At 43.6% G+C, this 14,167-nt stretch overlaps 1 protein-coding gene across 8 annotated transcripts in view; it reads right to left on the bottom strand.

The window, feature by feature from the left end:
- Nucleotides 1–14,167, bottom strand: part of JADE2 (jade family PHD finger 2) — a 193,176-nt gene that overhangs the window by 122,158 nt on the left and 56,851 nt on the right. The window contains exon 1 of one of the 8 annotated variants that reach the window (XM_044454223.1): nt 13,196–13,656. The exons of the other annotated variants lie outside the window; for them this stretch is intronic. The gene's annotated coding sequence lies outside the window, so the exon portion shown is untranslated. Of the gene's footprint in view, nt 1–13,195; nt 13,657–14,167 lie in introns of those variants that run through there. 8 annotated transcript variants of the gene reach the window in all.

The following is a 14,167-nucleotide window of genomic DNA, read 5'->3' as shown; positions in this document are numbered from 1 at the left end:
AATTTAGAGCATCCATCAAGAGTTACAAATTCAAGAACGTAAGGTTCAGATATCAGGGCGTACAAAGGAAGGCAGGGAGTAGAATTGTGGGTCCTCCAGAACTGGACTACAACTCCAGTTTCTTGACAATTAGCTTTGCTATCTCAGGCTGATTGCAGCTGAAGTCCAAAACACCCAGAGGGCTTTGGGTTAAGGAGGGCTGAATGAATGAAGATAAGATTGCTTTTAAGTGTCCTTGTACGTTTAAGACAATGGAGCAGATACACTAGGATTTTGCCAGTTTGATGTTGCATTGTTGTGATGCTATGAACCCAAGGGAGAAAATTAGGCAGAGTCAGGAGTGTGACAAGGAGAAATGAAACAAGGTGAGAATCCTTGCTTGAAGACTGGTCCCACGCCTTGACAATAGGGGACCATTGTGCCTTAGATAAACCTTTCTTCCTACATGAATACTGTAGATTAAATCAAGCTGGATGCATGTTTCTTCACACAACCCTTTGGGCAGAATGCCCCAAAGAGCGCCTCACATACATAACCAGTTTCTGCACAAGAAATGCATTTGCTGGGTCATGATATGATTTTGCACATTCTAGATCCAAGTAGGACAGCGCTGAGCAATTTATTGTTTGTTGTAATGGGCTTTCCCATGAGATCCATCAGCTTTTTGGTGGGCATCCAGAGCCATTTGTCCATTACCAACCAATAACTACATGGGCCCTAGCTGTCATGTACCAAGGGGACATTATCATCCTTCAGTGGTAATCTTCCCAACTCTATTCTGTGTGCAACCATGCCATTAAGATATGCACTGTATCAATATAATATCATCTTCTTGATAGGGGTACAAAACCTTTTATATTGCCGTTTTAACTGATGGGTGCAAATGAACATGTATCTGTTTTCATTTCTGGGTCAATTTTGAAAATGCTATGTGGCTTCGATAAGCAGATAAATAATTCCAGATGCTTTCATGTTTGTAATTTGGTTCCAGTGTTGCTCGATCCATCTCCCTTTCAAAGCTTATATTCATGCACTTTTGGCATCACTCATACCAGTTCTCAAATATAAGCTAGCTCATTACACTGAAATTAACAATGTGCTAGAAACCTTATCCTTCTTTTGAGAGAGAGAGAGAGAGAGAGAGAGAGAGAGAGAGAGAGAGAGAGAGCGCGCGCGCGCGCGCGCGAGTGAGCTGGGATCTATTGCCCCCTGCAAGAGAAATACCACTTGACCTGGGACACTTTCAGATCTACCGAGGGGCCCCATCTAGAGCAATACTTTTCTCAGTTGCTGCTGTATTTGAGGAGGTTCAAATTACGTATTCCCAGTCTCTATAAACAGTGAATGGGAGCTGACCTCAGGCTTGTCCCACTTCCTTTCTGCTCCTCTGCCATTCTTGCCAAGACACAGAAAGGATACATGGGATCTTCCACTGTGTGTCTTTTATGCACTAGCAAGCCATAAATTTGCTCTTGACAAGCAATTGGAAAAGCACTGTGCAAATGGCCCTGCCTGTCTCTCTTCTTTCCCTGCCACGTGACTTCAGGTCAGAAGAATCCACAGCACTATGTTCATGGCCCAGGAACCCTAAACTGAAAGACATAACTTGGCCTGGGGTCACCCAGTGAGCTTTGCAGCTCAGCAGGGATTTCAGTCTGGATCGCTCACAGGGTCCCAGCACTTCAGCCACTGCATCAGAGCAATGAAACTTAAAACTCTACCATTACGGTTCCCAACCCATGGAAGCCACAGTGAACAACGCCTATGGCAATGAGTCAGAAAACAAGGGTTCCGACTTTTCTTTCCCTGGTTTCAGTGTTAAGCCATTCTGCTACTTCCAGCGAGCCTGCCACGGGCTCACCCTGGAGCAAAGGAGTTTTCATTGTTATCACATGTACCCCAGTAAACTTTGCTTATTTCTGTGGCCAATATAGTATCATAGTTTAAATCATCTGTGCCAAATGACATATTCAAATAGGATAGTTTTAACTTGGTTCCAAGAAACTCTTTCCTAGAATCTAACCATAGCAGCAGTCGCACTAGCAGTGGGAATGGTGTGAGAAATTATGTCCTCCCACTGCTCTTTCCTCTTGAGGAGACCCATGGATTCTGAAGTTCACCTGCCTGAAGTTCACCTGCCTGCAATTGTGCCTGCCCTCCAGCCTGGAGGAAATGTGTCAACACAGCCCTGAGAATAGAATCCAAGCTGGACTCAACACAGTCCCATCCACTGCTGACGACAGCCCGCCACTGCCGCCACCACCGTCATCTCCCCCACCCCCCCTTTTGGCTCTCTCTGTATTGACCTGGGGTGACACAGCCAGTCCGACATGAGAGCATTTCAGGGTATGTTGACTTTCTATGTTCCATTCAATTATGTTTTAATTGGTTATGCCTAGTTTTTCTTTTAGTTTCTCTCGACTCCAGGATGAACGTGTTCCTTTTAATGGTACATCCAAACAGTTTCAGATATTGGCTATTGAAAGTGGGACACACATGCATCATTTTGGTCAAACACTGCATTTTATTATGCAAATACAAAATATTACATTTTATTATCCATGGATTTGTGGGTTTTCCTCATGGATCTTGCATTTATTAATTCACGTGGTGTTTAAATCTTGAACTGAAAATTTGTTAGATGCTTTAGGTTTCCTACTGGAAGGCAAAATGTAATACAAATTGATGATATCACACCACGTCACTTCATATGCAACACCCCCCTGCAAAAAACCCTAATCAAACAACAATAACCACACCACAATTTTATTTTTAATGAGAACAGAAGTTTCTAAAATAACTGTGATGCATCCAGTTGACTTGATTGCACACTATTCCCTCTGGTCATGTACCTCCTTCTTTCGATTGACACAAAAATGCTACAAAACCCAGTATGCGTTGCTACTTCACAAAAAAATATAGATGCATGCAGCACTGTCATTTTTCTATGTAGAGCCGAAAATTCCACAGAAAATCTGTTCTGGAAGACGTTCTCTGAAGGTCTATTAACACAGATTTAAAAGAAACTGGGTTTAAAAGAAACTGTCAATTAAAAACTGAGGAAGACTTAACAGCCATCCAGTAGATAGCTTTTCTAAAATAGATCCCAAGCTGTTTATCACTGTGTTAAAAGAGCCTCATACACAACTGACTAGATAAGTCCAGAGTGTTAATGTTCATGCCTTTCTCACTTTTAACATTTCTAGCAAAATTTGACAGGCTGAACAAATGAATTATTTAAGTTTGAAATCCAGCCCAATATCCAGAAGATAACTGCCATGTAGACTAAAACGGAGACCTTGAGGATGCAAGCAAGCACTCATGACTCACAACTGACAGCAATGTCTCCCAGGTATAATTATTAAAACACAAGAGATTTGAAGAACTTTTTCAGTATTTCATGAAATGGTTTCTAGGCACAAATTGAATCAAGCCAATAAGCAACAAGTAAAGATTGGCTTTATTCCAATAAAAACAAAAGACAGATTTTTGAAGTGAGGGGTCCATTTGGCAAAAGGAAAACTCACTGCATGGTAAATATTAGTAATGTTCAATTATATCCGACATATAGAAGCAATCGTATACTGGATTTCTGATATACCAATTATGTATTTGTATGTACACAGTAAATGCATATAGAGGTTTACCACTCTGATTGGGCTGAATCAGAGGTGCAAGTCTTTGGCACAAGCCAAAGTCAAGAGCTGAAGGGCTCTTTCCCTGGATCTCTTAGACTGGGGCCACAACAGAGACAACTGCACAACTGCCTATTGGAAGAAAGAAGTTGGGAGAGCCTTAAGAAGAGGATACTTTGATCTTCTCTACTCTGTGGGTGATGTTGATCAATGCCAGACAAATTAATGGGGTGGAATATTTCATTTCTGATCTAATTATGTAAGAGCCTACTGACCTGGCCTGTATCACCAGGACCTGATTGGACTAAGAAGCAGGAGTTAATCTCTTCCAAATGTTTTATCCAGGATTTCTTGTCCAATACAGGAGGGGCATGGAGTTGCCTCAGTCCATAAGGGTTCTATTTCTCTGATCACCTATCCTATCAAATAGCCAGCAAGCTTTGGGTGTCTATAACTGATTTTAGGAACTGGAAACAGGACTGAGATTCTGCTGCTACATTGGCCATATTGCTCAGTGTCTAATTGTACCATTCCTGGGCAATAATTAGGGGAAAGGATAGCTTTTCAACTCCAGGCAGTGGTGGATGGTATTAATCATTTAAATTACTGCAACCCAGTGTAAGACCCAATTGGGGGCTAGAAAGAGGTCTGGTGGATGACTTATTCTAAGAAATGTACAAGGGATTCTTAACCTATTTGTTCTCCTGGACCTCTCAGTCAGCTTTCAATACCATCACCACAGTATCTCTCTGGATTTCACAAGGTTCTGTCTTGTCTCCCATGCCCTTTTAGCATCTACATTAAAAAACAAACAAGCAAACCGCTGGGTTAAGTTAGCAGTGGTTTGGGTTAAAGTGTAATCAGTATGCAGATGCAATCAGTATCAGTTCTACCTGGATAGGCTGTTAAACCAGAGGCTGGAGGCAGTTCAGGGGCTTGTCCTCATGAGGGAGAACAAGTTGAGAGTTCAAGCAGACAAGATGAAGCTGACTGTTCACAGGGGTTTACTACTTAGATGGAGCTACATTCTCCCTGAAAGTCCAAGTATGTAGTTTGAGAGTCCTCCTGGGCTCTATGTCAACAGGAGAAGCTCAAATGGCAATAGGAGAGGACAGACGTTGCTTCTGTTAGCCATGCAGTCATGCTATCTAGACTACAGTACTCTAATGATCTCTCTATTACTAAATCTCCAGTTTCGCAGGGTTCTTAATCACGTGGATCTTAATCTTCATCATCCACAGAGCTTCAGACTGTCATCCTGCACAAGTACAGAGTGTCAGAGATATGCAGGAAAAGGCAGGGCTGCAGTGCTACTCCTTCCTGGGAGCCAATTCTACAGAGATTCTGGATGCCCAAATAGGGCTTCTTTTGTTTTATTACTGTGATGTGTGAAGTCACTCTGACTTTTCCTTCAAGAAAGCCTATTACTCGGCTTTAACTGCTACGGTGAAACGCATTTGGAAGAAGAACTGGGGTCTGGGGGGCGGGGGGAAGCTCCAACCTGCACACTGGGCGTGCCTGGGGAGTACTAATTAATCATCTTTGGAAGATTCCTGGATCAGCTGCGTGCATGCATGCAGGGCCTGTATGTGTGATGCACAGAGACCACGAAGGAGAACCCATAGATCATATAGCTAGCCATGTTTTTTCTCTTAATGGTTCCTTTCCCAAAGAACTTCTACTTAGGATAAATAAAACCCATTGGAAATGTTCAAGGGTTTTCAGGAAGTCCAAGGGGTCCAGGAAGCCTTGTTGTCTTTTAATGATCTAGCCCTGGGTAGATCCAGGGGTTTCAAGAACTATGCCCTCTGGGACTTCCTTCCATAGCCAATCAGTTTTTCGGGCAAAAGTAGCCAAAATCTTTTCACAGCACGTTCAGTCTTCTTTCTTATCCTTTATTTTGTTTGCCACCAACACCTGGCTTCTACTGGTGATGTGGAACTTATTTCTAATATGACTGCCACCTCTGCAGCACCTGAGGAAAGCTTTTCCAAAACAGCAGAAGTCTTACAATGCTTCTAAAGCGCCACAATCTAAATAGTGCTATGCATCCTGATAAAATTATCCAGGCAAGAACTGTGGACCATCCAGAAAGAACGGACAATTCCCTGTTGGAGTGAGGAAAGCATTGCTATAGACTCACCAACAGAACCAACTTGGCCTGACGGAGTTCTCTTCTGGCCACAAACCACCAGCAGCAAATTTCTAAACACAGAAAGCAGGTTGCTCACGTGTCAATCAGATGAAGCCATTCACATCTTGGAATTGCACAACTGCCCACCTGAATGCTTTTCCTAAGCAGAAGATCACTGAGCTGGGGAAGACGTGCTGTTGTTCAGTTAAGAGTTCGGTTCAGAGCAAGCCTGTGCGACATACAATTCACAGGGCCCACCAGCCAAGAACTGGGGTCTGACAGATGCTTGACAGCTCTTTGCAATCCTAGGCAAGGATGCTGTTTCTTAAATTATTGAGCCCCTGGTGGCCTGACATGCATGGCTGGTGGCCTCTGTTTAGCACGGCAGAGCACAAGGGTGATCTGCAGGCTTGAACCAGCATATTCACTAACATTAAACCGACTGGGATTAATTATCTTAGCAGCAGAATGTTTCCAGAATTATTTCAGTAATGAAAACAGATACCCATTCATTTGCAACTACCTATTAAAGCACAACAGGAACTGTGTATAGTTGTGTGTGTGTGTGTAGTTGTTCGTACACTCATGTGTCTGCTAGGTGTTTCCAAGGCTGTACAGCTGGTCAGAAATCTGCCCCATAAAAATTTTAATGAAACTATAGTAAAAAGAGGTGAATTTGGGCAAGAAGTTTACATTACCGTTAAAAAAATATGGTGCCATTTGTACAGCTCTACAGAGAAGAGGAATTTCTGGAAATAATTTCAATATGCTATAAGGGAATCCAACCTGGAGGCTGGTGCTCATTTACTGGGGAATAAGTTCAGTGAGAGCAGCTTTTAAATAAGCATGCTTAAGAAAATGATACTCTGAGAAACCTTTTAAAAGGTGAACAAGTTTAAAAGGCGCAAGAAGTCTTCTGTGTGTGTGTGTACGAGCACATGCATAATTTACTTGCAAGAATTTGCACTAGTATCACTAATTAGTGTTTAACTATTAAACTGAACATAATCCTTTGGTTTCAACAACTAAGTCAGGCCAGTTTTTCATTAGTTCCCATTGAAATCAATGGGATTTTTGTACTTTAATACCAGCTGGCCTGTGTTCATAGTTCTTCAATGGAATCTCCACCAAGAATCAACATGTCCGTACTCATCTTTGCATCTGCTTTGGTGGCCATCACAAGTACGGGGCAGAGCGGTGCCCACAGCAATGGTGAGGCTGCAGGAGGGATTGTTCTCTTACTTCTTGTTGGCCTTTGGGGCGTGGAGGGGAAGTTCTACTGTGCTTTACAGAAAGAGACCATGACTCCAGCGCTAGTTCCTGGAATTGGTGAAAGGACATGGTCATGCACTACCTTGCACCTTGGTTTAGACAGGAAACACTCAGAAGATTAGATGGTTGTTGCTTGTGGGTGTCTCTCAACCCAACCACACCAAGCAAGCGTCTCACATCCGCTCCTCTGACATTCATGCCATGTGTCAACAGGACTACAGGCAGAGTCAGGGTCTGAAGTTACCACAAATAATGGCTGACTACCAAGCACAGTGAACTTGATGCATGTTATTCCATCCCCTTCCATTCCAAAGGCCTTCTTTTTATTCAAATGAAGAGTATAAGATCAAACAAAAATATTTGAGAAAACAGCCCATGAAAAAGTCTCTTCTTTCTCCCCCTGCCCCCCCCCCCCCCCCGCTGTGTGTAAACTGACAGAAAACCCAACAGGCTGTTCATACGCTATTACAAATCATGGTTTACCATGATGGGAACACACCTCAGCAAGCAATGAGCCCATGCTCTCCCTTCTGGCACAGTCATGAGGAGGCAATCAGCAGCTTTTGTTTTCATTTTTGATTAACCAGAATGTAGGTAACATCTGAGGCCTAGCCGCAGTTATTCTTATCTATGGATTGCTAAAACACACCAAAATCATCATAAACCATGGGTTAAAGCTGGTTTGTTTCAAAAAGAAAACATAGTTAAAATAAACCACAGTTTCTTGGGTTTGTGTGTTCCAAGAATGGAAGCAAACGGCTTTAGAACTCCTCTCCATAGGTGCAGTAGATGAGGGAGAGCATGTGAGGCTGGTGCTTACTGTTACTCATTTTCATCATGAAAAAACCATGTTTCATTGTGACATTCTAAACAGATCACTGTATACTAATGGAAGATCCAAGAATTGCAGAGGAAACCAATTTCAATTTCTGTGACTCCCAGATAAAAGGTCCCATCACGAATCCCTGTTTAGGATGTACTTTTGCTCGTATTGTTGGAATAACCATGTCTAGTGCAAGTATTCATTAAGCACAGTTGCTCAGTGACCCGAACACACTTAAGTACAAATCTGTATGACACCCACACTATTCAGAGAAAAGGCACAGCCAGGAAATTTCAGCAGATTTTGCAACACAATTTGAATTCTGTCCCTATATTTTTCCAAATGAGGGAAACATGGTTATCACCTGCTTAAGCCAAAGCTGCTTTAATTCCTGATGGGCAGATAGGATTTGCTAATTGAACATTTCCTGCTAATGTTCACACACAAAAGCATTATACTGAGTAGGACCAATGGCCCATCTACCTCTCCAAAGCCTTAAATAGATATACTTCCCAGGACTGATACCAGAACCCTTTTTCACTGGAGAAGCCAGAGACTGAGGCTGGGCTCTCAGGTATGCAAGGGATTGTTGGAATAACAATTGCACTGAGCTGTGGTGTCTTCCCTTGGCTTTAAGTAATTCAATTTCATTCAAGCTGTAGCTATCTGAATATTAGCTTATGCACTTCTGAATAAAGTAAAGCAACTTTCAGCAGAGATGGATGGACAATGTGCAGCTGGCACCATGAACGGCACAGCAGCCAAGGGTGGTGAAGGCTGCTTGATCACTTCAGGTGGAGCTGAATAGCCTTCTTACATCAGTTGACCCCCACAGAGCCTGTGACTCCAATATCCGTCTTTCACAGAGATGCCACACTGCAAGTGAGAGCCAGTCAGCAGCTCCCTCCTCTGGAAAGCTACCACAGCCGTGCGAAGAAGAAGGCCTTCAAATCCTGCTTTCCAAAAACTGTGGTGCAAGACACACACACTCGAATGCCTAAATTTTGTCAGGTCAGAGAAGCAACACGAATGCACAGCAAGGAAGGATGTGACCAGATCAGAAAGGCACAAATCAGACTAATCCATCAAGAATGCACCTCCTCCCTTGCATTCAGCAAGCAATGTTATGTCTTGAACTTTGATTTCCATTATTTCTCTTTCTTTTCCTGAGAAATAAGCATTGAATGCAACCTTTCTGCCTTTTTTCTCTGTAGATTTGCTACTCAAGAACCCAAGAAATCATTCCAGAACCTGATTTTCAGCTCGGGACATGCACACCTACAGCCATCAAGGAAGCACAAGGGTGGTGTGTGATTCTCCAGTTGGAAAATGAAAGGCAAAAAAAATCTTTCCCTTGACAGCCAGAAACAGGCAGAGATACTATCTTGCTTCCGTTTTCCCCTCCCAGGAAAAACTATCCATTCATTATCTAAACATTTGTTAACTGAAGATGATTTGTCTATGGAATGCAGTGGAATGATTTCCTAAATGTGTCATGATGTTCTGTTGCCTCCATTTGTGGCTTCCAGACCTCTGCATGGCTCTTTTCCCCTCTAGGAATTTCAAATGTAAATCACTGTCAAGAGCGACAGCATTAGCACAACAGAACACAGGGCATTCATTTCCTTGCCGCCTAAACCCCCTCGCCTTCATTTTCATGTTCTCAGAGGCTGCTCTGTTACAATCCGACCTTAAAGAGGGTGCAATTGCCATTTCATTTGAGCAAGTCCTCCGCTGCATACCAGAAGAAATGGAAACATAAATGGCAAGAAGAAGAAAATCACCCCAGTCTGAGATTCCAGATGATGCACTGGAAGTATCTGATAACAGGTCGTTTACTCTGTTCGTTTATAGGTACCATGGATCACCCATTTCTACCACCTTCCGCCTCAGTGACCACAAGGGCCTCCCCAGATACTTATACCATGTAGGGGAGGATTCCAGGAGGAGAAGGGAGCCAATGCTTGGAGGTATGGGAGTTATCATAAGGAAGAGAGGATGCTGCCCTTATACTGAGCGAGACTCTTGATCCATCGAGCCCAGTGTTGTCTACACTGACTGGTAGCAGCTCCTTAGGATTTTAGGTAGGAGTCTTTCCTTGCTCTTTCTGGAGAAGCCAGGCATGGAACCTGGGACCTTGTGCATGCAGGGTAGGTGCTCCACCACTAAGATACCAATACTGTGTCCTCTATCAGAAGTCAAATTTATTTATTATAGCTATATCTTGCCTTTTTTTCTTTCAAGGAACTCAAATTAGCTTACATAGTTCCCTTCCTGTCAATCTTACCCTCACAACAATGCTGTGGGGTAGGTTGGGGTAAGAGTCTGTGACCAGCCTAAAGTAACCCCGCGCGCTCCAGGACTGAGCAGGGACTAGAACGCCTGAGTCCCAGTCCCATGCTCTTAACTGCTGCATCACAATGGCTCTCTGTCATAATCCCTCCTTTTCCAAGGTCTATCCAAATAATGTACCCATTTATTAAATGTAGAGAGCTTTAAGAAGTCTTGCAGCACTTGCTCATGCCTGAACATGGAACTGGCTTGGGATATTTTTGGGGGGAAGATGGAGCGATGTTCTAGGGCCAACTATGCAGCTGCTTCCTCTCTGAGTGACAGGGGGAGCAAATCCAGACATCACAGAGTCTGCCTACAGCTGTTCTAACCTTAGCTACCTAAGGCTGACTTCATAACATCTGAAAGAATCTTTCAGAGGGGTCTGATATCTTCATCCAACAGTAAACAGTTGTATTTGATCCTTGCTTTTGAACAAAATGGAGACACCCTCCTGGAGTCTCACGTATACAGGACACTGAGGGTGCATGCTTTCTGTCACAAAGCAAAATGTGCGAAGTGTTGTTTGCAGCCTGAGGTCATAAACCCTGTCTCTGTAATCAACCTTCCCCTTTTGCATGGGACTATCTTCTAGCACATGACAGAAAGTGGAAAACACCTGGACAAATGGTTATGCCCCTGGGGAACTCAAAGAAGGAACAATGCATGCATACATCTCCTGTCCCTCCTTCCTGTTTGCTGCCATAAAGACATCCAGCAGTATGGTTATTTATACCTCACAGTCCTGATTTTTTATTGCCCTGCACTAATTGCAAACATTTATGCAAGATACAGTGGCTATTTCATCAGCTCTTAAAAACACAATTCAGTGGTACCTTAACAGACTTCCAAGTTGATTCGTTCTCTTGAAAAGTGAGTCCTAGTTTTGAAACCTAAATGGGAGATGAGCTGCCTTAAAACATTTCTGTGGACTCACAAACCAAACTGGTCACATAACAGGAAGTTCTGGGCTCTTTAGATGCACCTGCTTTGCTGATACAGGAAGCTGTGGTTTCCATCTCTATTTACATTTAGAATGAAGCTGTGCTCCCACTGTGCAGATGGCTGAGTAAGGATGAATTGGGGGGCGGGGAGGGGAGGGGAGGGGGAGATGAAGCCTACTGGAACCCTCTCTACAGACAGTGTGAAAGAGGCATGACAGGCAGAAATTCCACAGACGCTCCTGATTTGTATATGATAAAATTGGTATCAATTTGGGAGCAGATGAACTGATGATAGCAAAAGATTCCAAAAGCTTCCCTCAGCAACCAGTTGACCCGACCGAAGGAATGCAGCAGACGTGGGGAAGAGTGGCATGGTGGAGGCAAAAATTACACTTGGATAAACTGGGAGATCACTGGACATTGGCAGTGGGCTGACCAACTGTTTAACCACAAGAAATGACAATCTCCTCCACCTCTAAATTAGATGGGATTCCAGATCTGTAGTAACTCAGATACAGACTTAATACTTGTACCTGCAGCCTATTCCAAGGGTATGGCTTCCTAAATATAGTGCATTATTGACTCCTGCATCAGCATTTTGTTCCTGAGTACAGGGAGGCCAGAGAATCCAACAGATTCTCACCCCCCCAAAGCAAATTCCTCACACATAAGTCATTTGTGAATTCAAAAAACAGGACAAAGGCCTAAACTGCTAGTCACCTATGAAAGCATGCATTTCCCCACCTAAAGAAACCCTTCTGATATCACAAGAGAATGTTCTTCCTCGATGGAGCACTGCCGCAGAGCCCCCGAGTCAACGCTGCACCCTGTGGCAAGTTTCCACTGCACCTCCAGCAGGGAGCTGGGCATGGCTAAGCCTGAATTTCTGTGGGTTTCTGGATGCCTGCTTCTGTGCTGCGCAGTGACCAGCCACCTTAGTGGGGTGAAAGAGCAGATCACGCTAAACAAACTGCCTGCCTGCAAAGCCTACTTGCAAAAATGTGAATCCGTTTAGCCTGGCTTTAAATAGGCATCTCCAGCCTAGGCAACGCCAAGCTATCACTTTTCATCTTGACACGGCACCAAAATCAACCTTCAGCTCTGGAGCAGGGCATTTATGACTACAGACTGTGGCTGTGTATCAAAGTTGGTAAAAATAGATATTCCACCCAGCCTTTCTTTAAGCATCAAGCTCAGTTTGAAATTCCTTTTTTATTGTTTGTGTTCAGGTTTTTTCTATTTCTGCATTCAGGTTCCTCATCAAACTTCTGTTGTTTTCCCTTTCCTTTTCTCCCCCTACCCTTATGGAAGGAGATGAGTGCACAAAAGTTTATTTCATAACTTTCCTCCACCAACAGCTGTTGCTGCTGTCACTGCCGGACAAGCTGTGCTTGAGGCAGTTATTGACTTAACTGAAGTATTTCCATCCTTTGAAGGGGCGGGGGAGGGGGGGCTGGAATTTCCTGCATGAAATCTGAAAACACCTTAATGCGCTTAAAACTCTCCTGAGTTCTGTCAGTGCATTTATTTTTGCAGATTAGCAGTGGCCTCCAGAATGATATGTAACATCTTTTAAATTCAGACAGCCCCCAAGATCTTTGTAACTGTTATCAAAGTTGACTTGAAAACCACAAGGAAAAAAAAACCATAAAAAGCAGAGACAGGAATATGATGGGCCAGGGCCTGCTTGAATGCTGTCAGTCACTTCTGTTGTATGTCATGTTCAAGAGATGCTCTGAATTAATTTAAATAGGAAACTCTCCATTTAGGGTTGATAATTTATGAAGAGGACAGTGATAACAATGCTAAGAAATGGGAGATTTGGGCTTAGGGCCTCCTCTACCAGCATTCCTTTGTAGAATCACTAACCTTTATTTAAACTAAGTATGGTATTCTTTCACATCAGGCTACATTGTCACAACATCAAGCTATAAAAATCTATTCTATAGACAGATCAGAGAAAAAGAAAGTCAGGGATGCACCCCCACACACCCTTTAATGCTAACCACCACCTTTAAATGTGCCATTATCTTAAAAGCCTTCCCCAGCCTGGTACCCGTCAGATGTTTCGGACTTCGGCTCTCAGTAGCAGTCAGCATAGCAAAGGGTCAGGCAAGACAGGAGCTGCTGTCTGAAACATCCAGAAGGCGCCAGGCTCTCTGGGAACAGCTGCTGTGGAGAACAGGAAGTGCCACTCACAGGATGTCCATGGAGATGAATGGCCACAGATTAGTGGCAAGTGAAGCCCCTGGGGCAGAGCAATGCCATGAACAAAATCACTTCCAGGGTGCTGCAGCTGCACCCATGGATTTCGTCCATGTTTTCCCTGAGGTTGCATACTCAGGGTGAAGCCCATTCTGGGTGTTTCAAGTAGCCCAGCTGTTATGTGTAACTCCACCATATCTCCTGTATGAAACCTCTCCAAAATGCCCTAACCACGAAAGCCTTGTTCGGCGCTTGTAAATTCAAGACAGTGGCTCCCGTTATGGAGTCAATCTGTCTCATATTTAGTCTTCCTTTTTTGCTTCTCCCTTCTACTTTCCCTAGCAGGGCTGTCTTCTCCAGGGAGTTTTGCTTTCTCATGATGTGCTCAAGGTACGACAGCCCCAGTTTTCTCATTTTTGCTTCTAAGGAAACTTCAGGCTTGATTTGATCTAGGATTTGTTTGTTTGCTGATCCAGGGTATATGCTACGCTTTCCTCCAGCACCTACATTAAAAACTTACTACATTAATGGTAAGTAGCCCTACATTAAAAACTATGACAGCAGTAGGGCTGAGTCCTCTTATCAGAAGATGCTTCTGTCTCTTCTGCTTTATGTGCTTGTGGAACAGGACAGCCATTTGCCACCTGAGATCCTATCGTGAGAACATTCTTTGGGATATCCTTTCTGACTTCCTTGTTCTTCTGTGATCAACTACATGAGTCATCTGAATCAGCAGGAGCAGAAGAGTGAAACATACTGCTGGAGTCTGGAAAAGCAGCCCCCTCAATGGCTCCAATGGAACACAGCCTGAACTTGCAGGTGA

The sequence above is a fragment of the Varanus komodoensis genome, unplaced genomic scaffold (genome assembly GCF_004798865.1).
Source record: "Varanus komodoensis strain SLA01 unplaced genomic scaffold, ASM479886v1 scaffold7_3, whole genome shotgun sequence".
Classification (NCBI taxonomy): Eukaryota; Metazoa; Chordata; class Lepidosauria; order Squamata; family Varanidae; genus Varanus; species Varanus komodoensis.
Note: the sequence above shows the minus strand (reverse complement) of the source record. Positions and strands in the feature narration are given on the sequence as shown.